Here is a 22795-nt window from a genome sequence, read left to right as displayed (position 1 = left end):
AAAGATGGCCTAGTTGGCCATCACTGGAAAGAGAGGCCCATTGGACACGCAAACTTTATATGCCCCAGTACAGGGGAATGCCAGGGCCAAAAAGTGGGAGTGGGTGGGTAGGGGAGTGGGGGGTAGGGTATGGGGGACTTTTGGGATAGCATTGGGAATGTAATTGAGGAAAATATGTAATAATATTTAAGAAAAAAAAAGGGTCCTCTTAACTCTAAATTTGATAAATGTGGAAACTCTGATGATGAACTAATTTCAGACAAAGATCATTCAGATAGAGGAGCTGTCAATCATGTTGATGAGAATTAGCCTTCTTTGGAGTCTCCCACTCCAGCTATGGTCCCCACCTCAGGAGATGCTACTCATAGGGACTCGTGACTAAGCAAATTAGAATTTGAAATTAGTCGTCAGAAGTTGACTAATGAGCTTCGGGAGCTAAAAAGGATGCCAGAAGCGGGGAAGAGTAACTCTTCTGAAGTTTACCAGATGACGCTAAAAAGAGCTGTGAGTCAGGCTCGCGGGAGAGGACAGAATACATCGGATGTGCTAGCCTTTCCTGTGGTCCAGGTAGTTGGTCAGCAAGATATCAGAGTCAGACATTACCAGACTTTGGATTTCAAGTTGGTGAAGGAGTTAAAAGCATCTGTTGCGCAATATGGCCCTTCAGCCCCTTTCACTCAAACATTACTGGATACACTTAACCCCCTAAATTGGAAGACTCTTTGTAAGACTACCCTGTCAGGGGGAGATTTTTTGCTTTGGGATTCTGAATGGCGAGACTCCAGTAAGAAAACTGCCACTTTAAATGCTCAGACCGCTAATTTAGACTGGGATAGCAACATGCTTTTAGGAGAGGTTCCATAGGAGGGACAGACAAATCAGACTGATTTTCCCATTGCAGTGTACATGCAGATTGTGGTGGCCGCACATCGTGCTTGGGGACTGTTACCAGTTAGAGGGGATATTGGTGGGAGTTTAGCTAGCATTCGGCAGAGTTCTGATGAGCCTTACCAAAACTTTATGGACAGGCTGTTATAGAGGCTAGTAGAATCCTTGGAAAGTCGGACACAGGAAGTCCTTTTGTTATGCAATGAGAATGCTTATGCTTATGAGAATGCTAACACAATGTGTCGAGCTGCGATTCAACTGCACAGAGGACAGACAGATTTGACGGGATATGTCCGTCTTTGCACAGACATCGAGCGGTCTTGCACAACTTCACAGGGGACCCACGTATAAGCAATGTTCTCGCAGAAACGAGGGAATAATGCATGTTTTAAATGTGGAAGTTTGGATCATTTTAAAAGTAATTGTCCTAAGAACAAATGTGCTGAGAGTGTGCAAGCAGGCCATGCCCCAGGAATTTGTCCCTGGTGCAGAAAGGGCAACCACTGGGCTAGGGTGTGCAAGTCTAAGCCAGGCGTTCTGAACTGCGCGGTGCTGGGAAACAAGGGAAGGGGTCAGCCACAGACCCCGACTTACTCAAAGAAAATAGCTTATGGGGCTATAAATCTGCTGCCAAGCCAAAAAGATCAGTTTTTGAGCTTGTCAGGTCAAACACAGGAAATGCAAGACTGGACCTCTGTTCCACCATCCACGCAGTATTAACCCCAGAAATGGGAGTCCAAATTCTGCCTACCGAAGTCTTTGGACCTCTACCTGTAGAAACTTGTGGATTTCTTTTAGGACGAAGCAGTTCTTTTGTAAAAAGGCCTGCAGATTTATCCAGGTGTTATAAATAATGATTATGAAGGAGAAATTAAAATCATAGCTGCTTCCCCTCATGGTATTATAACTGTACCCGCTAATCAGAGAATTGCTCAACTTGCCTTAATCCCTTTACGTCAGTTACCGTATAGATTCTTTAAAAATGAGAGAGGACAAGGTGGCTTTGACTCCTCTGGTGTGAATTGGGTTCAATCTATTACTAATCAGAGACCTAACCTTAAATTGACATTTGATGGAAAAAGCTTTGAAGGATTAATAGATACTGGAGCCTATGTAACGATGATGAGAGGGCAGAACTGGCACTCAAACTGGCCCTTGACTGATTCCTTAACTCACCTTCAAAGAATTGGGTACGCTGGTAACCCAAAACGTAGTTCCAAATTGCTAACCTGGAGAGATGGGGATGGAAAGTCAGGAAAAATTCAGCCTGCCGTATGTTATGTCAAATTTGCCTGTAACTCTATGGGGAAGAGATCTCTTGTCACAGATGGGTATTATAATGTACAGTCCTAATGAGATGGTGACTAAGCAGATGTTCAGGCAGGGACCTCTGCCTGGTCATGGACTAAAAAAGAAGGGACAAGGAATTAAGACTTTTGAGGATCCTAAACCTCACTCTAACACAAGAGGTTTAAAGTATTTTCAGTAGTGGCCACTATCTTGCCTGCATCCCACGCCGATAAAATCCAATGGCTTAATGATATTCTGGTGTGGGTGGATCAGTGGTCTTTACCTAAAGAAAAAAATAGAAGCTGCTTCTTCGCTAGTGCAGGAGCATTTAGAAGCAGGATATTTAGTAGAATCTCAGTCTCCTTGGAATACACAAATTTTCATTATCAATAAAAAAAATCTGGTAAATGGAGATTGTTACAAGATTTAAGAAAAGTTAATGAGACTATGGTACCTATGGGACCTTTATAACCTGGGCTTCCCTCCCCAGTAGCCATTCCTAAGGGAGATTATAAAATTGTGATAGATCTGAAAGATTGTTTCTTTACTATTCCTTTGCATCCAAAGGATTGTGAAAGATTTGCTTTTAGTGTTCCTTCTATAAAATTTTAAGGAACCTATGAAGAGATATCAATGGACAGTTCTCCCACAGGGCATGGCTAATAGTCCTACCTTATGCCAAAGGTTTGTGGCACAGGCCATTCAGCCTGTGAGACAACAATGGCCTATGATTTACATCGTTCATTACACAGATGATGTTTTGATGGCGGGAAAAGACCCCCAGGATTTGCTTTTGTGTTATAGAGATTTACAAAAAGCTTTAGCTGAAAAATGGTTGCAAATAGCTTCTGAAAAGATACAAACTCAGGATCCTTATACTTATTTGGGTTTTAGACTCACTGATCAAGCTGTATTTTCCCCAAAAGATAGTTATTCGCAGAGACAACTTAAGGACTTTGAATGATTTTCAAAAATTGTTAGGTGATATTAATGGCTTCACCCCTATTTAAAGCTTACTACAGGGGAGTTGAAACCTTTATTTGATATTCTTAAAGGGAGTTCTGATCCTACTTCCCCTAGATCCCCAACCTCAGAAGGATTGCTGGCCTTACAGCTAGTGGAAAAACTTATTGAAGAGCAATTTGTCACTTATATAGATTACTCCTTGCCATTGCATCCGTTAATTTTTAATACGACTCATGTGCCTGCAGGACTGCTATGGCAAAAGTTCCCTATAATGTGGATAAATTCGAGGATTTTTCCTAAACGTAATATTTTGCCATATCATGAAGCAGTGGCCCAGATGATTATCATTGGAAGGAAGCAGGCACTAACTTATTTTAGCAAAGAGCCAGATATTATTGTTCAGCCTTACAATGTAAGTCAAGATACTTGGTGGAAACAGCATAGTATGGATTGGTTGCTTGCACAAATAGGGTTTAACAGAACTATAGACAGCCACTACCCTCAAGATAGGTTGATAAATTTTTAAAATGTAGATGAGGTGATATTTCCTAAAATGACTTCCTTGCAGCCTTTATATAATGCACTATTGGTTTTTACTGATGGATCCTCTAAAGGGCAAGCTGGATATCTTATTAATAATCAACAGGTTATCATAGGGACTCCTGGCCTTTTGGCTCAGTTAGCTGAATTAACAGCAGTACTGAAGGTCTTTCAGTCTGTGCATGAGGCTTTTAATATCTTTACTGATAGCTTATATGTTGCACAATCAGTACCCTTACTGGAGACCTGTGGTACATTTAACTTTAATACGCCGTCAGGATCCTTGTTTTCAAAATTGCAAAATATCATTCATGCCCGGAAAAATCCGTTTTATATTGGCCACATATGATCTCACTCTGGTCTTCCTGGACCTTTAGCTGAAGGCAATGATTGCATTGACAGAGCAATAGGAGAAGCCTTAATTTTGGATCCTGTTGCTTTGGCCAAACATAATCATTAAAATTTCATCTGTCTAGCCATACCTTAAGGCTCCGACATAAGATCACAAGGGGCAAGCGAGAATGATTGTAAAACAATGTCCTAAATGTATTACATTATCTCCAGTGCCACATTTAGAAGTTAATCCTAGATGTCTTAAGCCTAATCATATTTGGCAAATGGATATAACTCATTATGTGGAATTTGGAAAATTAAAAAATATATATGTTTGTGTCGATACTTGTTCAGGATTTCTTTTTGCTTCTCTGCATACAGGAGAGGCTTCTAAAAACGTAATTGATCATTGCCTACAAGCCTTTAATGCCATGGGATTGCCTAAAGACAGATAATGGGCCATCCTATTCTAGTAAAAATTTTACTTCATTTTGTAAAGAATTTGGCATCAAACACAAAACTGGAATTACTTATAACCCCATGGGACAAGGAATAGTTGAACATACTCATTGCACCTTAAAAAATTGGCTTTTAAAGACAAAACAGGGGCAGTTATATCCCCCAAAGTCACCAAAGGCACATCTTGCCTTTGCTTTATCTGTTCTAAATTTTTTGCAAACTGATATTAAAAGTCAGTCTGCAGTGGATCGCCACTGGCATCCAGTTACTTCTAATTCTTATGCCATGGTAAAGTGGAGGGACCCACTAACTAATGATTGGAAGGGTCCAGATCCAGTTCTAATCTGGGGAAGGGGTTCGGTCTATGCTTTTTCACAAGAAGATGGAGCAAGAGTGATGGCTGCCCAAGAGATTAATTTGTCAACTGGACACAGATCCTGAATCTTCTAGTAAGTATTACTCTGATGAGGACTAAAAATCCTCTTTTGCCTAGAAGTCAGTTGGGAGCACAGGCTCCCAGAGAAGCTGCAGTTTTCCTGCAATTCTCAGAGCCAGCCAGCCCACTAGGAGGCCGGAGACTGAGCTTGAGCCTTGCTAATTTGCAACTGAATAAAGTAACTGGACTTTCCCAAAAGAAGGTTTGTATTGTCACTTTTCACTGTCTGGATTTTGTCTTTCAAGCAGGTCAATCAACACCCTTCAGCCTGACTGCAGTGGGCATGCATCCCTGCCCCCAAGAGCATGCAGGTGGCAGCTACCAATTTTCATTCTAAAGGCATTCCAGCACATATTGTGGCTTTTGGTCTGATTTGGGATTAGGGTTTGCTATTAGGGCTAGAAAGGCAGAAATTTCAGATATTAGAAGAATATTGGTTTTATTCTGATAAGACGGGCTTAGTCTCTTAGCTGGTCTCCAGTTTTCCACCCTTGCTGCTATTGCAAGGTCCCCTTGGTTCCTCAGGCTGTGGAGATATTAGGGATGAGGAGGGTGACCTCCAGCTCCTAATATAGCCTAAGAGCCACAAATTTTGGTGTTACAATTGGCATAATTCTTGTAGAGGCCTTGCTGAATCTGAGGTTGACAATTCTCCTTTGGGAGCTGCACAGGACTCAGAACTGTACATGCTGGTTCGTGATAATATGAATTCAGTATGGGTACCAGCGTGGGTATGAGGCTAAGCACTGCAGGGGAAGGTCCAACTTGACCATTTCTGAGTTCCCTGAGAAACACACCCGGTTTGAATGGAGGTTGGTATCTAGTTCCAGTTACAACCAAAAGTATCGTTCTAAGGCTATGCTTCCCCTGCCCAAAAGATACCAAGAGCCATGATTCTTCCCACGGGAAGAATGGGGTCAATGCTCCCCCAGCCATGGTTAATGCTCATTCATTCAAGGATGAGAAGATCATTTGATTACCTCAGTTAAGTGTGGCCTTATTAAGTTTAATTCAAAGTGGGGAGAGAGGTTGGAGACCATACTGTGAAAAGGCAAGCCCTTCACAGCCTCCCACCCTAACAAGCCAAATGGCCTTGTACTAAGGAGCTGGTCATCACCCTCTTCTCTCTGTTCCCTGCCTGTCACCCAAGGCTGTTGAGGAGGATCCATGTACTCTCCTTTAGTGTTATCTTACTATAGTGCCTTTTAAAATTGTATCCTGATACAGTTTAGTCTTCACCAGTATTCCAATGCCCTAGAAAGACCATGTAACTGACTACTTGGAATTCAGTAGGAATTCAGCAAGGAAGTTACCTATTCAGTAACTAATTAGCATTATAAAAGATGGAGCCAACAGCTCAGGGCTAGTCTGCAAAATGTTTACTAGGACAGAAAGGACAGTCTTAACCAAATAAGGGTTTACCATGAAAAAAGTTAAGAAATCCCACTGAGACAGGTTTCTTTATTAGGCCCTAAGAATTCAGGCAGAACTATAGAGCATAAATAAATGTTATGCCTCAGCCCAGCCTTTCTTTTTTTATATTAACAACAGGGAGGAGATGTAACCTTCCCCCGCCCCCAGCCTGAAATCTGGCTGATCAGGTTTGACTGTTATCACCAGGAGAGCATCAGGGGTCAAGCATGCCACCCTATCGTTCTGCCACTCCCACTGCTGCTCCTGCTGCCTAGCTGTTCCAGAGCATTCATGTGGTCACCTGCAGCTGGACTCCAAAGATGATTTGGCAGGAATGGGCCCCTTCCCCCTTCTTTGTAACCCAGTGTTCTGAATAGTAAAATTGAGCTTTGATCTGAACTTTGTCTTAGCTCCGTTCTTTCTCTCATCCATCTAGTTCCCTCTCTTTCAGCTTGAGTCTGCCCCTTCAGCCATACCCTGTTCCTCATGAGCCGCTGGATGACACGCAACAATTTAAGATCTATGAAAAGTTAATGAGACTGTGGAACTTGTAGAGACATTACAATCTGGCCTGCCTACTCCATATAGAATTATTATGGATTTGGAGGGTAGTTTTTTCCTTTGCATCCTGATAACTCTAAAGTTTGCTTCTAGTGAGCTTGTAATCAATTGGAAGTTTTGCCTCTAGGAATGGCTAATAGCCTTACATTATGTAAAAAAAAAAATTGTCTCTGCTTCAATACAAGAAGGTTGAATCCTTCAGTGTGTATTATTCATTATATGGATATTTTATTAGCTGATTCCTCTGATGGAACTTTACTACAAACCTTTGCTCTTATACAACTAGCTCTAAACTTTTGGAGTAGTTGTTGCTCCAGAAAAGATTCAAAAGCAATATCTTTTTCAATATTTGGGGCATCAGTTTTATCCTAGAAAAGTTGTGGCACAGAAAATTCAAGAAAAAAAGATGATTTACTCACTACAAATTATTTTCAAAAGTTTCCAGGAGATGAAGATTGGCTAAGAACTCTCCTTACGCTCACCACAAGAGGACTTAATCGTTTGTTGGATGTAATAAAGGGGGATGAAAATTAACTGATGAGGGATGCATAAAGTAGAGGAAGCTGCTGTAATCAATTGTAGTCAATTGTTGGCTGTTCATATTAGTTATTGTTACTCAATGTGCTGACAGCAATTCTTTGGCAAAAGGGAGCATTAATGTGGATTCATCTTTCTTCTTCTCTAAATAAGTTTTAACATCTTATTATGAAGTTGCTGTGGTGTTAATAAAGAATTGTAAGATAGAATCATGAAAGTATTTTGGAAAGAACATCTTAAGAACCTGATGAGGCAGCTATTCCTTATTTCAAACAGCAATTGAATTGGTTATTGCAGAATACTGATACTATTGCATGGCAAACATTTTAGACAAGATTGATAATCATTATTCAAAAGACTAGTTGTTAAAATTTGCTTCTATGCATGCATTTGTATTTCCTGTAAATTTATACATGCATCCCATAAAGAATGCATCTACTGCATTTATAAACAGCCCTTCTATGGGGGAGGAGTTATGTAATTGGATCACATGTTTATTCTCATGAGTTTTTCCCTCTACTTCAGCCCAATCTCAGGGCTTACAATTGCTTGAAATTGTTCCTATTTTAGATAATGTTAACTCTTAAATTTTGCAATTATTTATGCATATAAAACTCAAGTTAAGAAGAAGTACTGTTCCTTTAAAGGACTATCTTTGGACATTTAAGAACTCATCTGGACTGCATGCACAGAACCCTTAAGGCAGTGACACAGCAGACTTTTATCCCAGGTAGATTATAGGCTTTACACAGGAACAATTAGTCATATAGTTTCATTCGCTACATCATCAAAATAGTAATGACTTGAGATAATAATTTGGTATTTTTAGAGAATGTGCATATCAAATTTTAAAGACTCATTTTCAATGTCCTCAATTTCTGCCTGTACCACATAATGGTGTTAATTCTCCAGGACGTATATTTAATCAATTATTGCAAATGGATACTCATATTTCTGATATTAGAAAAGTAAAATATGCACATGTGACTATTGATGCATTTCAGGCTTTCTAGTTGCAACTGCTTTAACAGAAGCAACCAAAAATGTAACTAGTCATTACCGGCATTATTTTTCTGTGCTTGGTGTTCCAAATCAGATTAAAACAGATAATGAAACTGGCTATTACAGTCAAGCATTTGAGATTGTTTGTCAACAATTTAATGTTGCCCATATTACTGGGATTCCTTATAATTCTCAAGGACAAGGTATTGTGAAACTTTAGAACAGTATCTTCTTAAACAAAGAAAGGGGGAATTCATATCCCCATACACATTATTTAAATCATGATTTTTCTTTAAAAATTTTTAAATTTGAATGGCAAGGAACTCTCTGCTGAGTGTCTACAGCACTCCGCAGCTAAGCATACTTATGCCTAGGTGAAACGGAAGGATCCACTTATTGACATATGGCATGATCCTGATCAGGTAATTAATATGGGGGAAAGGACATGTTTGTGTTTTTTTTCTGCAGAATGCTGCAGGAGTATGTTAGCTGAAAAAGTGACTGGTGTGACAGACATGCTGATGCTGGGACAAAGGATGATGCTGATGTCTGAGCTTGCTGAGTACCCTGATAATGGTGACAGGTATGCTTTATTGGACATATGTTCTTGATCCAGCTTTACTTGCCTATATCCCACATTGGACAAGCTGCCTTGCTTCAAGCTTCTAGACCTTGTGGGACAGAGAACATAGAGACTGTGGAAACTGTGGAACTTAGAAACATAGAAACTGTGGAACTTAGAACTTGGAGTGTAGTTTCCACTCCTACTGGCAACCATGTCTGGCTTAGGTCTGAGTCTATATACCCCTTTTTACCCGTCTTTAAGACATGCACATTGCTTTCTATCAGTTCTCAAATCCAACCCCCATCCAATACACCTGGTGGCCAGACTTTGTGTTTGATCTCTGCTAATTTGCAGCTGAATTGAAAACCTTGGACATCTCCACAGACAACCTTCATCCTGTTCTTTTTAACTTTTGACTATTCATAATAGTTATGTTATGGAAACAGCTGAAATGCCCACCATCAGATGATTGCATAAAAAAACCCCACAATATATATAATATAAGCAATGGAGTTTTATTTAACCACAGAAGAGAATGGCATTTGTCATTGAGCAAAATATTGTGTTTTCTTTTTGAAACAATTTTATATTCTCTTTTTAATTTTTATTTTTATTTTGTGTGTTTGAGTGCTATTCATGTGTGTGTGTGTGTGTGTGTGTGTGTGTGTGTGTGTGTATGAGAGAGGGGGAGGAGAGTGAGAGAAAGAGAGAGGGAGAGGAGGAAATAAACCAGTATGGAGATACAGAGTAATGAGGAAATAAATATGAGCAAAGTACAATGATATACATATACAAAAATCTCATAATGAAACCCATTATTCTGTATATACATATTTTTAAAAATCAATAAAAGAGAAGCTAAAAAGAAAAGAGGAAAGTGTGGGAGACATTTCAGAAGATACAGAAGATGATGGAGGGGTAGGGAATATAGCCAATTTTGCAAACATGCAGGAAAATGCTATTATTTACTGAAAGGAACCAGAAGCTTTAGGTTTGTGATCTATATGGGAACACACACACAAGTGTTAGGTCAATTCTTAAAGCACGGTAAAAATAAATAAATAAATAAATAAATAAATAAATAAACAAAATCTTCCCAGCCTACCTGATGTATATAGTGTTAAGGGACAAACCTGAGTCAGACTTGGTCGACTCGACCAACATGGCTCCAGATACCCTGTTAGTAGTAGATTTATAGGTGTAATCTTTAGCTAGGTACCATGTTTTCTCATTTTCAGGTTTGTTTTTCTTTTATTTTACTTTGCTTTTTATCTTTATGGCATTCCTCCCCTTCTCCTGCTCTGATCCAGAATTTTTACCATTTGACCCATTGTGGAGCTGTAAGAAACCATCTTTTCTATGGTAGGTGTCTCCTCTTCTGTTGGCTTCACCACACCTAAGTAAAAGTTAAACACAATTAAAAGGATGTGGATGTTACAGAATGAAGCTGTTTGCATCAGCATGGCTAGGATGTGAATTTTATCCACTAGATACTGGAAGTTTATATTCAGAGTATAGAGAAGAAAGACTAGCTGAGCCATGACATGGAAACTACAGTAATAGCGAGATCTGCCCATATCAGACTGTTTGGATTCTGAACCCAGAATTACACACAGATCATATCAGTGTCCACCTCCAAGAAAATCCTTTGTCTCTCTTGAGCAAATCAAATGCCCTCCTCTCCTCTCTTGCTTTCTCCTCTCCCTTCCCTCCACTCTTCATGACACATACTTAACCACCACTTTGCTTGGGCAACACCATTTCCAGGATGCTCTTTTTCTATGATGGCATTGAACCCTCTGCTTTCTTCCATCAAAGTATCTCAAGACCACAAGTTAAATTACCTGGGTTAAGTCACTGAACTAAAGGTTTTCAAGGGAAAGATGGTTATCATATGGAGAACGTGACAGTCTGTTAACCCTTAAAGTGAACCATATCCATCATCTTTATAATCCATCCATTTTTCAGCACATGTGTAACAGAGAGCTACCATATGGAACTTCACAAAGTGAAAAGCCTTAACCTTCAGTCTCTCCACCATCTATCTGTCTAAACCAATACCTCAGAGTCTGAATAATCCACAATGGCATTTGATCATTAATGACTCCAACAAGGTTTGCATAAGCATCTTTAAAATATTTCTGGCTTTCCTCCTCATCCACTACACTTTTCTCAGAAAAAAAAAAAAAAAAAGAATTTTCTTTGTGCATGCTCCACTGTTACAGTGTTACCACCAACAGTCACATCACCATGTCAAACTCTGTAATAAACTAAGTGTCTGACCCCAGCTCTAATCTCAGCAGTGCAACCATTATATTTACCTTTAGCTGATACCTATCAGATCCTCCTACAGCAGCTGCTGCAAAATTCTTCCACTCTCCTTAAGCTCCAAATCCTACCCCTTCTATCCCTCAGGCTTAGAAAAAGCTCTCCTCTTCTTAACTGAGGTTTATATCTCTTTATTTTCAAAGATAGTCTAACCCCTCCCCCATCTACACACTGTTTCTCAGCTCTCACCCAAGGAAGGAAATGCCAATCAGTCATCCCAGTACCAAATTTTTAGTCCACAATGTACCAGATATCTGGATTTTTTCTTCTCCTTTGCTCCTTTCCTTCATCATAAAGAAATGTGTAAACCTTGTCAGTCCAAAGAGTGTTTTGTGACTTACTAGTATGAGTTGAACATTCATAAGATTCTACCAGGAGAACTAAGTTCTATTCAAAGCAGCTTATAAACACTATTTTATTTAATACTGATGACAATCATTGATATGTTTGATGTTATATTACCTATTTTATTGAATAGGAAATTGGGGCTATTGAAATAAGAAAGTTTACACAAGGATATAGAACTTGGTTGTCTTCTTCCCCTACTCCCCCATTAATATATTAAAACCTTTCCAAAGATAAACAAAAAGGTTCTTGATTCTTGTCCTATTGTTGTTCTTCTATTATCTTTGTGTTCATTGCTGTTTCCATCACACTTATTTACCATTTCTGTCAGCAAGGTTAGGGAAGCACAAATACTACACATAACTGCCACTGGTATTTCTGGAAATATTTGTTAAAGCATTGAAAAAAATTTTGTTTTTATAATATTTGAAATATGTCAGCACTGCTTTTCTCTCCTTTTTCAGAAGCAATCGTTTTCTTTTCTTTTCTTTTCTTTTCTTTTCTTTTCTGTTCTTTTCTTTTCTTTCCTGTGTGTGTGTGTGTGTGTGTGTGTGTGTGTGTGTGTGTGTGTGTGTGTGGTTTTTCGAGACAGGGTTTCTCTGTATAGCCCTGGCTGTCCTGGAACTCACTTTGTAGACCAGGCTGGCCTTGAACTCAGAAATCTGCCTGCCTCTGCCTCCCTGTNCTAGTACCGTGCATTTTTTTTTTTTTTTAATCACAATTGCTCTGTAGTACAGCTTGAGGTCAGGCCTGGTGATTTCACTAGTGGTTCTTTTATTATCGATAAGATTTTTTGCTGTCCTAGGTTTTTTTTAAAATTCCAGATGAATTTGCAAATTGCCCCTTCTAACTCTGTGAAGAATTGAGTTTGAATTATGATGGGGATTACATCGAATCTGTAGATTCCTTTCAGCAAGATAGCCAGTTTTACTATATTAATCCTGCCAATCCATGAGCATGGGAGATCTCTCCATCTTCTGAGATCTTCTATTTCTTTCTTCAGAGACTTATCATACAGATCTTTCACTTCCTTAGTTAGGGTCACACCAAGATATTTTACATTATTTGTGACTTGTGAAGGGTGTTGTCTCTCTAATTTCTTTCTCATCCTGTTTATCCTTTATGTAGAGAAAGGACACTGATTTGTTTGAGTTAATTTTATATCCAATTACCATTCTGAAGCTGTTTATCAGGTTTAGGAGTTCTCTGGTGAACTTTTTAGGGCCACTTATATATACCATCATATCATCTGCAAATAGTGATATTTTGACTTCTTCCTTTCCAATTTGTATCCCTTGATCTCCTTTTGTTGTTGAAGTGCTCTGGCTAGGACTTCAAGTACTATATTGAACAGGTAGGGAGAAATGGACAATTTCCTAGACAGATAACAGGTACCAAAGTTAAATCAGCATCAGATTAACGATCTAAACAGTCCCATTTCCCCTAAATAAATAGAAGCAGTCATTAGTCATCTCCCAACCAAAAAAAGCCCAGGACCAGATGGGTTTAGTGCAGAGTTCCATCAGACCTTCAAAGAAAACTAATTCCAACTCTCCTCAAACTATTCCACAAAATAGAAACAGAAGGTACTTTACTCTATTCATTCTATGAAGCCACAATTACTCTGATACCTAAATCACACAAAGATCCAACAAAGAAAGAGAACTTCAGACCAATTTCTCTTATGAATATTGATGCAAAAATACTCAATAAAATCCTCACAAACTGAATCCAAGAACACATCAAAATGATCGTGCATCATAATCAAGTAGGCTTCATCCCAGGGATGCAGGGATGGTTTAATATACAGAAGTCCATCAATGTCATCCACTTTATAAACAAACTCAAAAACAAAAATCACATAACGATCTCCTTAGATGCTGAGAAAGCATTTGACAAAATCCAACACCCCTTCATGGTAAAAGTCTTGGAAAAATCAAGAATTTAAGGCCCATACCTAAACATAATAAAAGCAATATATAGCAAACCAGTAGCCAACATCAAACTAAATGGAGAGAAGCTGGAAACAACCTCACTAAAATCAGGGACTAGACAAGACAATTATTTTCTTAAACACCCCAAGCAAAAATAATTTTAAAAATCCAAAGAAAATTCTAGAATGCTCTTTGGCTTGAAAGTGCTTGTCACCTGGGTATTTTCCTTTAGTTACCTCACCCAGCTCTATGATGCACAGCTTGACACAGTTTTCATAGCTTTCAAGGGGATCTTTGTTTGAATAACAACAAGATCAATCCAGAGAGGAAGAGCTCACAATAGTTTCAGCTGCAAGTGCTTCAGTAACAGAGGCCAAGTCTGTCACCTAGGCCCCCAAGACCCTGAGGAAGCAAACATTTCTTCTATTGACAGAGGTTTAATTGGACATTTTGGGAATCCAGTGTCATGTATACTGATACAAATGTTTGAAAAGTTATTCACCGTGTAGTTTGTGCCAGACAGACTCCAATGCCAAGCCAGCAAACAGTCTTCCATTTATTCTGTTGGACCCAACTTCTAAAGATTTGTCAGGGCTCTCTGAGCCTTGTAAATTTCCACATCCAAAGGTCCATCTGTGCTTTCAAGGCAGCATCCTTCTTCCCACATGGGCACACATTAGTCCTTCCCCTGTCAATCTTGCTACTGCATTCAGAAAAAGAATTAGACAAAAAAAAAAAAAAAACCAAAAAACCAAAAAAACCCAAAAAACAAAAAACAAAAAGCAAAAAACTTCCAAGGTGTTTGCTCCATCTCTAAAAAGCATAGAGTGTAATGTTCAGTAGCTTCTACAAACAGACTCCAGTTCCTTTTTCTGAATTAAAATCTTGACTGTTATTCCCGATTCCAGGGAAAGATTGCTTAGAATCTCAGCTAATAGATAAGTCTACTGTAACAGATGATCTATATAGAAGCAGTGCTTTATTGGAAGAATAAAAAGAGGATATTAACAAGTGTACACTGAGGAATCTCTAAGCATTAGGCCACTAATATCTGCCCTAAAGTTTGCAATGTCAAAATTTGCTTTTACTTTGTCTCCCTGTTATCACACATCTTTCTCAAGAGAAATTGTTAAACTTTTGAGATTTTATTTTTTAAATTAATTTTTTACACTTCATATTTTATCTCCCTCCCATCCACTCTCTGACTGTTCCTTATCCCATACCTCCTCCCCACTACACCCTGTCTCCACATGGATGCCCCACCCCACCCTACCTGACATCTAAACACCCTGGGGCCTCTAGACTCTTGAGGATTAGGTACTTCATCTCTGAATGAACACAGATATTGCAGTCCGCTACTGTATGTATGTTGGGGACCTCATATCAAGTGGTGTAAGCTGTTTGGTGGTCCAGTGTTTGAGAGATCCTGGGGGTCCAGATGAATTGAGACTGCTGGTCCTCCTACAGGATTGCCCTTCTCCTTTTGAGATATTTTTATGTGTGTGCATGTACATACACATATACACATCTATACATGTATTTAGGTATCTTTGGAATGCAGAGGAAGGCATCAGATTCTTTAGAGTGACTTATGGCTATGAGTCATTCAATGTGGGTACTGGAAATCAAAACTCAGTCTTCTGCAAGAGCAACAAGTACTCTTAACCACTGAGACATATATCTAGCCCCAGAATAATTTAAATGTTTAAAGCCTCAAGCTGGGTATATACATTATGAACATCCATCATTTATTAAGAGTAGTTAGTGCATACAACAAGAGAGTCTTTGAAATGAAGGCATTTTTTTTTCCATAAGGCTATCACAAAATCAGAGAAGAGAAATCAGAAGTCATGTGTAGAGGTAAACATCTTATAAGAACAAACAAAAGACTTAAACCCATTGTTACCAAACCCCCACTTTTAGCTACAACATAAAAAGCTAGTAAGTCACTGCTGCTGTCCTTACTACAGCAAATCAAACTAAATGGGCTGAAAACCAACAACTTTCCTTAGCTCATAAGAGGACTGAAGGGTGAACAAACATTCTAAGATTGAAGAGATGGGCAAATCCACAGTCATAGTCAAGATTTACTCACTTGGACAAGAGCCACTGGAGCTCTTTGCAGGCAAGAACATAGAAATTGCAATTTTGAAAATGTGCTGGAGACTGAATCTAGTATATAGTACAATGAAGGTGTGAAGTTCCTGGAGCCCTGGTCTTGCTGATGGAGGCAGCTGCCATTTTGGGCAATCACAAGGCAAGTACAATAAAAATGACCTGAGATCAGATTCCCAACACCAATGTAAAAAGTCATGATTGATATCACATGCTTATAATCCCACTGGGGGTAGGTAAGACTAGGGGTTCATGGTTGGTTGCTGGTCAGTCTAGCCAAGTCAGTGACCTCTAGGCTCAGTTCAAAACTCTGTCTCAAAAACAAAGATAGCCACTGATGAAAGCACTCAACTTCAACATATGACATCTACATTCACCTTCACACTCTTAAGAATATCCCCAACACCACTTACACTGCTTTACACACTTAAAAATAAATAATTGGATATCTGCCAATAATGTGTGTATTTTTTATTTTTCTGTGAGAGTTTCAAATAAAGGAAGGGTTTATTTTGACTTATAGTTCAAGAGTGAAGTCCATCATGGAATGGAAAGTTATAAAACAGCATAGCTTAAGGCAAATGGCCACTTTATCCCAGTCAATAGTGTTGCCCACAGTTAATGTGTGTATTCTCTCTAGGTTAAACTAATCTACATAATTCCTCACAGGAGTGTCTGGACACCTATCTACTAGATGATTCTTAAAGGATCATTAATATTCCTTTCCTATAGTTTATATTTGTTAGCAGTATGAAATGAGTCTGGGTCTAATGTAATGGCCTTTACTTTGCAAAACTCCTTGCTGCACACAGGAGGACTAGAGTTTGGATGTCCAGAACCCATTGTCACAGGGTGATGTGAAGAATGTGGGAGTAGTGGCCACTTAGTCTCCCAGGCAGTAGGAAAGTGTAGCAGAGAGTAGTGGGTAAAAACCAAAAGTGTATTTAGAACACAAGAGAGAAACTAGCTTTCTCTTCCAGTTAACTGTTCTTCTAACAGCAACAGAATTACAAACTTTTCTCATCTTTTTCAGTTTGTTAACAAGGGATAAATAAGAGATTACCAATGTGTAAGTGCTAACAGAGAGGTTACTCTTACTTTGCAGAAAAGGCATTGGAAGGTTTTGCAGTGAGTGAAGAATGGGAGGGGGAATAAGATCAAAAGAAAGGGGTTATTATTAGGACAAATTTTCCAGAACACTTGATAAAGTCTATGACAAACTGTTAGTGAGGGGAAGCAGTGTCAGGCGCTTTGTAGAAATGAGTACATCAGCATAGTATCTTACAAACAAAGAACACCTTTGCACTTGACTGCTGCAGGAAAGATCAGAAGCAGATGCAACTAGATACTTTTATCTTTTTGTATATATGAAAACTTTAAAACTCAGGTGCCTTCTCTTTGTTTCCGCTCTCATGGCTGACAGTAACTCACAACCCTCTGACTTTTAATCCATGGCAAAATCTATTATCTCAGAGTCTTGCTTTGCCTTAGAACTTTTTGCTGTATGTTATGCTAACTCTGCCTACCACGTCAAGTGAAAAACTAAAGCAGATAGTATTTGGAGGCCACCAGAGTCAAAGCTCTAGGGAGAGGGATGGTGGCTGGAGGATTCCTAGTGCCAGCACTGCTGTATGGAATAAGGAAACTCATGAAGAATAGAACTTAGAGGCTATGAATGCCAAATGATGCTCTCAGAGCAATGTTTTATCCAATATAAAACACTCTTATGACATGATCTTCAGCAAGAAAGATGACCTTTTTTATGATACTGATAACCCTTTTATAAAGTGAACAATCATTCAATGGTAGGTAGAGTAAAAAAAAAAAGAGTCGCACTTATTACTACAGAATTTGCTTAAGGTAAGATACATCTCTGATATTGTATATCATATGTATAACATGTGAAGACTTGAGTATCAAGAATTAAAGGAATAATCTGGGACTGAATCCCTGAATCATTATATACCTTTTAAAATATATGGAACATGGTTTTCATGTTCAAATCATCTACCTACTTTTATTGTTTACCAAACATGTAGAAGTAGGTCATTGAACAATATAAAACTAAGCTGGGAAATGGAAAAACAAGTCTAGACCTGGCACTGCCCTCAGTCTAACTGTAAGGACCCACAGGAGACAGCCATACATGTAAATTCATCCATACAATGGGCAGACACAGGGAAACTAGAAATTCATGATCCTTGAATCCGTATCAGTACTAAAATGAAATAAAGTATTTTTTTGCATATGTATGTGTGGTAGGTGTTTTGTTTGCATGTGTATGTGTGCATGTGTTCATGCCTATAGAGACCCAAAGATGACATCCAGAATCTTCTTCCATCTCTCTACCTTATTCATTGTGGAGTTTAAGAAAACTGAACCCAAAGCAGTATCAGTATCAGTACCAGCAAAGGCAGATTTTGAAAACATAGACGCTATCTATCATGTTACAGAGATCTTCTATCTCTGCTTTCCAACCCCTGGAATTACAGGCATGCCACTGCATCCACTCTGCATTACACTTAGGTATAGTTAAGTATGTGGTAGTTCACTCTCTTCTCAAACTCAGTATTCCATTTCTTATCTGACATATAGCACATACTCAGTAAACTGTTGGGATATTAATATTTGCTGAATAAAATAATAACTAAGGAGAAGCACACCAATTGGTCCTACTACTTTGCAATAGTACCGAAAAGAGCCCAGAGTTAAATGGGGTGGCTGATACCTATAATCCTAGCACTTGGGAGACTCAGGTGCATGGCCTGGTGTCAGCAAGTTTGAAGGCAGCCTTGGTTACATAGTGAGTTCCTGAGCAAGTGAACTACTGAGTAAAAAATTGTTTTGAAACATAAAGGTTGAGAAGAGGTAAAAGGATGGAGGAAAGAAGGGGCAAAGAAGGGAAGGAGAAATGATGAAATGAAGAAAGGAAGAACGTGCCCAGAAATAAAGAGAAAAGAAAATCTCAAAATGGAAAGTACATGAATGGATAGTTTGTTTTTAAAAGCTAAGTGGTTTAGAGAAAATATGAGTGGGGGCAGAGAAAGTACATTTCAAAGCTCCAGCTCCAGGGCAAGTAATAAAAGTTCCTGCTTTAATTTTTTCCCATAATATTGTGAGCAATAGGAAAGTCTATTCCATCTCACCAGCCTCAGGACAAAAAGCTCCAGCCTCCTGAGCTAAATAAAATTGGCAAGGACTCTCAGCTTTCTAGGCACCAACCATTGGTTTCTGCCTTCTGTGAGACTAAACCTGGCAGGCAAAAGAAAACAAAATAATTTCCACTTATTTTATAGGCTACCTTTTTTGCTCTCATCAATTAATTATAAGGGTCCTGGAAGTCCATTTTACATTCCCAGTGTTTCCTATTAGGAGGATGTCAAGCAGCCTTTTACCAAAGACACAAAGTTAGGACACACACATACAAAAAACAATGCTTAGTCTCATGGTGCAGTGCCCTTAAATGCTGGTCACTGAACCCTCAATGTCACCTACTTTAAATTCCCTAAATAAGTAAAAGGATTAGGATGCGTGAGCATTTAGGTTGAAAGTGTCAAGTCAGAGTGGAATTAAAACATTCTTATTTAGGGTTTTTTTTTGTTGTTGTTGTTGTTTGAGAGTATCTCACTTGGATGCTCAGACTGTCTTGAACTTATAACAATTCTCATTACAATTACAGCTGTGAGTCACCATACCTGGCTGACAATTTGTGTGTGTGTGTGTTAACTATGTAGAAATCAGAGGACAATTTGCAGTGTGTGTGTCTGGTCCTGGGATTAAACTTAGTTCCCTCGAGTTGGAAGCATGTGCCTTTACCAACTAGCCATTTTGATGATGCTGGCTAATAATTTTTAAAATAATAAAATAACTAAATCAACCTTAGTAATCCTACTCCTTGGCTCCCATTCACAGTTCACTGGATATGGTAACAATATCCAAATTTTGTACATGTTCCAAAACACAAGGAAACCAGTCTTCCATACCACACAGACTTTCACAGCAGACATTGCCTGATCCCATCTGCTTATGTTCTGAGTCTTGGCTTCCTATTTTTCAAGTACTATTTCTGATAGTTAGGTCAAAAGGAGTTTCAAGTGTGCCTTGCTCTTAGGTTTACGGTGAGGATTAGTAGGGTAATATAAGTAAGAAGTTTAAATGAACAATAAAAGTGTGTGGTCAGAGCACCATAAATATCAACTTGTACATTTCAAAGTTGAATGACACATGAACCCAGAACTGGCTATTTGGGAAAACAACCTGAGAAAGTCAGTCTTTTTTACTAAACAAAACATTTACTCTACCAGATAGACTTGAAATAGGTAGGTAACAATAGGCACATGTCTGTGACCCCAGCACTAGCAGGGTGGAGACAAGAGGATTCTTGGAGCTCACTGGCCAACTGATCTAGCAGATTCACTGGCCCCCCAGGTCCACTGAGATGTGCTGTCTCTAAAATTTAAAGAATAAAACCTTTGAGGAAGATACCTGTGTTAACCACAGGTCTATACACACATATGTACACACACACACACACACACACACACACACACAATGAAGTTAAAATCTAAAGAGATCAAGTGACAATTCAAAGTCATTGATTTTGGTTTTATTGCGGGGGGGGGGTTGGGGAACGTGGGTCTAGGAAGCAAAACTACAGCAGTGGTCAACTGTATTAAAGCACTTTTTATATGTCATGCACACGAATTACTTTCCTCACTGTGACATATTTCGTTTTCTTCATTCACCTGCAACTCAACCAACCCTCGTCTAAGGAAAATAGACATTGTCCAGTCTTAGATTCATGAGAAATGTCTGGATTTAAATACAAGTCAGCGACATGGTTCTGCTTTGAGATGTACCTTTGTACCTTGTAAATACATTAAATATTTTGGTGACAACGATGGCTCAAACCAAAAGGGAGAATAAAGCACAAGCAAGCAAGAGTTCAGGTTATTTTGTTTTAGGCAAAATATATCTAATCCAACCAATGGAGATAATAAGGTGCAGGAGTCTAGTAGCTAACAACTACAAAGAATTAAACTCCTCTGGATTAACCACAGAGATTGCAAAACACTTAACTCTAAAAAAAACAGGCGAAAGCCTGTGTGTCTGATGTCTCCATTTCATATTCACTGTGCCATTCATATATTTTCTCATTCTCCTGCATTTCCTACGTATTTGTCCACGTAATTCATTCAGTTCTACTTCACAGTCAATTATTGGATATTGAGTACGACTATGTATGACAAGTCAGACGCTGACAACTCGAAAATGGGGCCTTTCATATCAGAAATGAAAGAACAGAACTAGGTAGAAAGTGAAAGAAACCACCAAAGCTCTCCCACCCCATCCTGGTAAAGCCTCTTGCAAGTCAGGTGACTAGGGAAAATTCCAGATAGGGGCTTGAAGGAAGCTCCTAGGCAGTCCAGGGACGGTGCAAGAGACCTTGAAGAGGAGACAGGCACCAGCAATTTTGGCCTCTGCCTCTGGGTTTCAGTGTGACTGCAGACAGTCTTGTCCTATGCAAGGGCACTCCAGCCCGATCAGGAAGCTCTCTGGCAGCCAGGCTGGCTGACCTCAGCCCACCCTCCCGCCTCTGGGGAGCAGCTGCTCACCCACAGCCTGGGGGCACTCACCTGATCACGAGGCTCTGCGGAGCAGCGGCCACAACACCGGGTGAGGCCGGCAGACTACAGGCACGTTCGGGGGCGGGACCAGGAAGGTCCTCGGAGCGCACTGGAGCCACAGGGCCGGCCTCCAGAGGCCTCAGGAACAGCCCGGAGCCCCAGGAGTCTGAAGGCCTGGCTTCTTTGTGTACCAGGACAGCTGTGGAGCCCTCCCTGGCCGGTGGGCGGAGACAAAGGTGCAACTGTCAGCCAGGCCCGAGGCCTGGGCTTTAACTGAGACTGTGGCTGGCTGGACCCGACCCTGAAAGGTCTCCCTGAGCCTGACTTAAGGCAAGTAGGGTCCCCAAGGCCTGGCTTCAAGAGACCTTGTTCTGGGAACCGTCAAACTCCTTCCCAACGAAAGCAACTCAACAGTTATTTTGTCCATGCTATTAATCACCCAGTGCCAGGGAGGATGGATATGCGGGAAGATGGCCCAGGACTTTGAGGCTTAGCAAGGGCTACAGAATAAATGAGACCCTGTCTCAAAAACAAAATGAAGCACCAGGTTATTTTCTCCCTTCCTTAATGGTTGAAAGACTGTAAGAAAGGAGGTGATCATGAAGGCAGGGGGCATGATCTAAAACTAGGAGATCAGAAAGTCATTTTTGGTCTAGGCATTGTATCAGGGAAAGAGCAATGCTATACTACTCTTGTAGTACATGTGCGCATATTTTTGGCCCATTTATCTATTTATTTATTTATCTATCTATCTATTCATTCATTCACTTTACATCCTGATCACAGCAGCCCCTCTGCTCTCAGCTCTCCCTTCCCATAGCCCCTGTCCTATCCCCTGCCCCCTTCTCCTCTGAGAAAAGGGAGAACCCCCTTATGAACCAGTCTACCCTGGCACATCAAGTCACTGAATGACTTCAGTAGTTGGGGACCTGCATAAAGTCCAAACTGCAACATGTGCACATGTTTTTAATGTTTTGTGTTTTGGTAAGTCCAAATGTCTTTGCTTAGCCAGACTCTTATCAAACTTATCTTTCTAAAATACTTTCCAGTTCCTGTCTCTCCTCTTAAAAACACACACACAGAGACATACACACACACAAAACCAAGGAAAAACTTCGGCATGCTGATACATGTGTGTGTTATCTCAAAGCACAGAAAATAGAGACAGGGATATTTTGAGTTTCAGGCTAACCTGGGCTACATAGGTAGATGCTAAGAAAAAGAAAACTCACATGCTTAAAAAACAGGAAAGAAGAGAAAAGCACCTGGGCAGCTGGGGCNCAGGGTCTGCTGACACTCGCCAGCTACCCACAACACCCACCACAGGATCTTAAGACTTCTGGTGAGTGGAGCACAGCTTCTGCTCCAATCCAATTGGCGGGACCTGAGACTGCATTAGTTAGGGAAGCAGAAACCGGCCTGAGTAGGACCACAGGCCTCATCCGGCTGGATCAGC

At 39.8% G+C, this 22795-nt stretch overlaps 1 protein-coding gene across 3 annotated transcripts in view; it reads right to left on the bottom strand.

The window, feature by feature from the left end:
* Positions 1–21552, bottom strand: part of Cpq (carboxypeptidase Q) — a 455565-nt gene extending 434013 nt beyond the window's left edge. For 2 of the 3 annotated variants that reach the window (XM_021183239.2, XM_021183241.2), the window contains exon 1: positions 21349–21551. The gene's annotated coding sequence lies outside the window, so the exon portion shown is untranslated. Of the gene's footprint in view, positions 1–21348 lie in introns of all 3 variants that reach the window. The other variant, XM_029469722.1, reaches the window with a different exon arrangement.
* Between the last annotated feature and the right edge of the window lie 1243 nt (positions 21553–22795).

The sequence above is a fragment of the Mus caroli genome, chromosome 15, assembly GCF_900094665.2.
Source record: "Mus caroli chromosome 15, CAROLI_EIJ_v1.1, whole genome shotgun sequence".
NCBI classification, from domain to species: domain Eukaryota; kingdom Metazoa; phylum Chordata; class Mammalia; order Rodentia; family Muridae; genus Mus; species Mus caroli.
The sequence above is the reverse complement of the archived record's forward strand: the minus strand, read 5'-3'. Positions and strand labels throughout refer to the sequence as shown.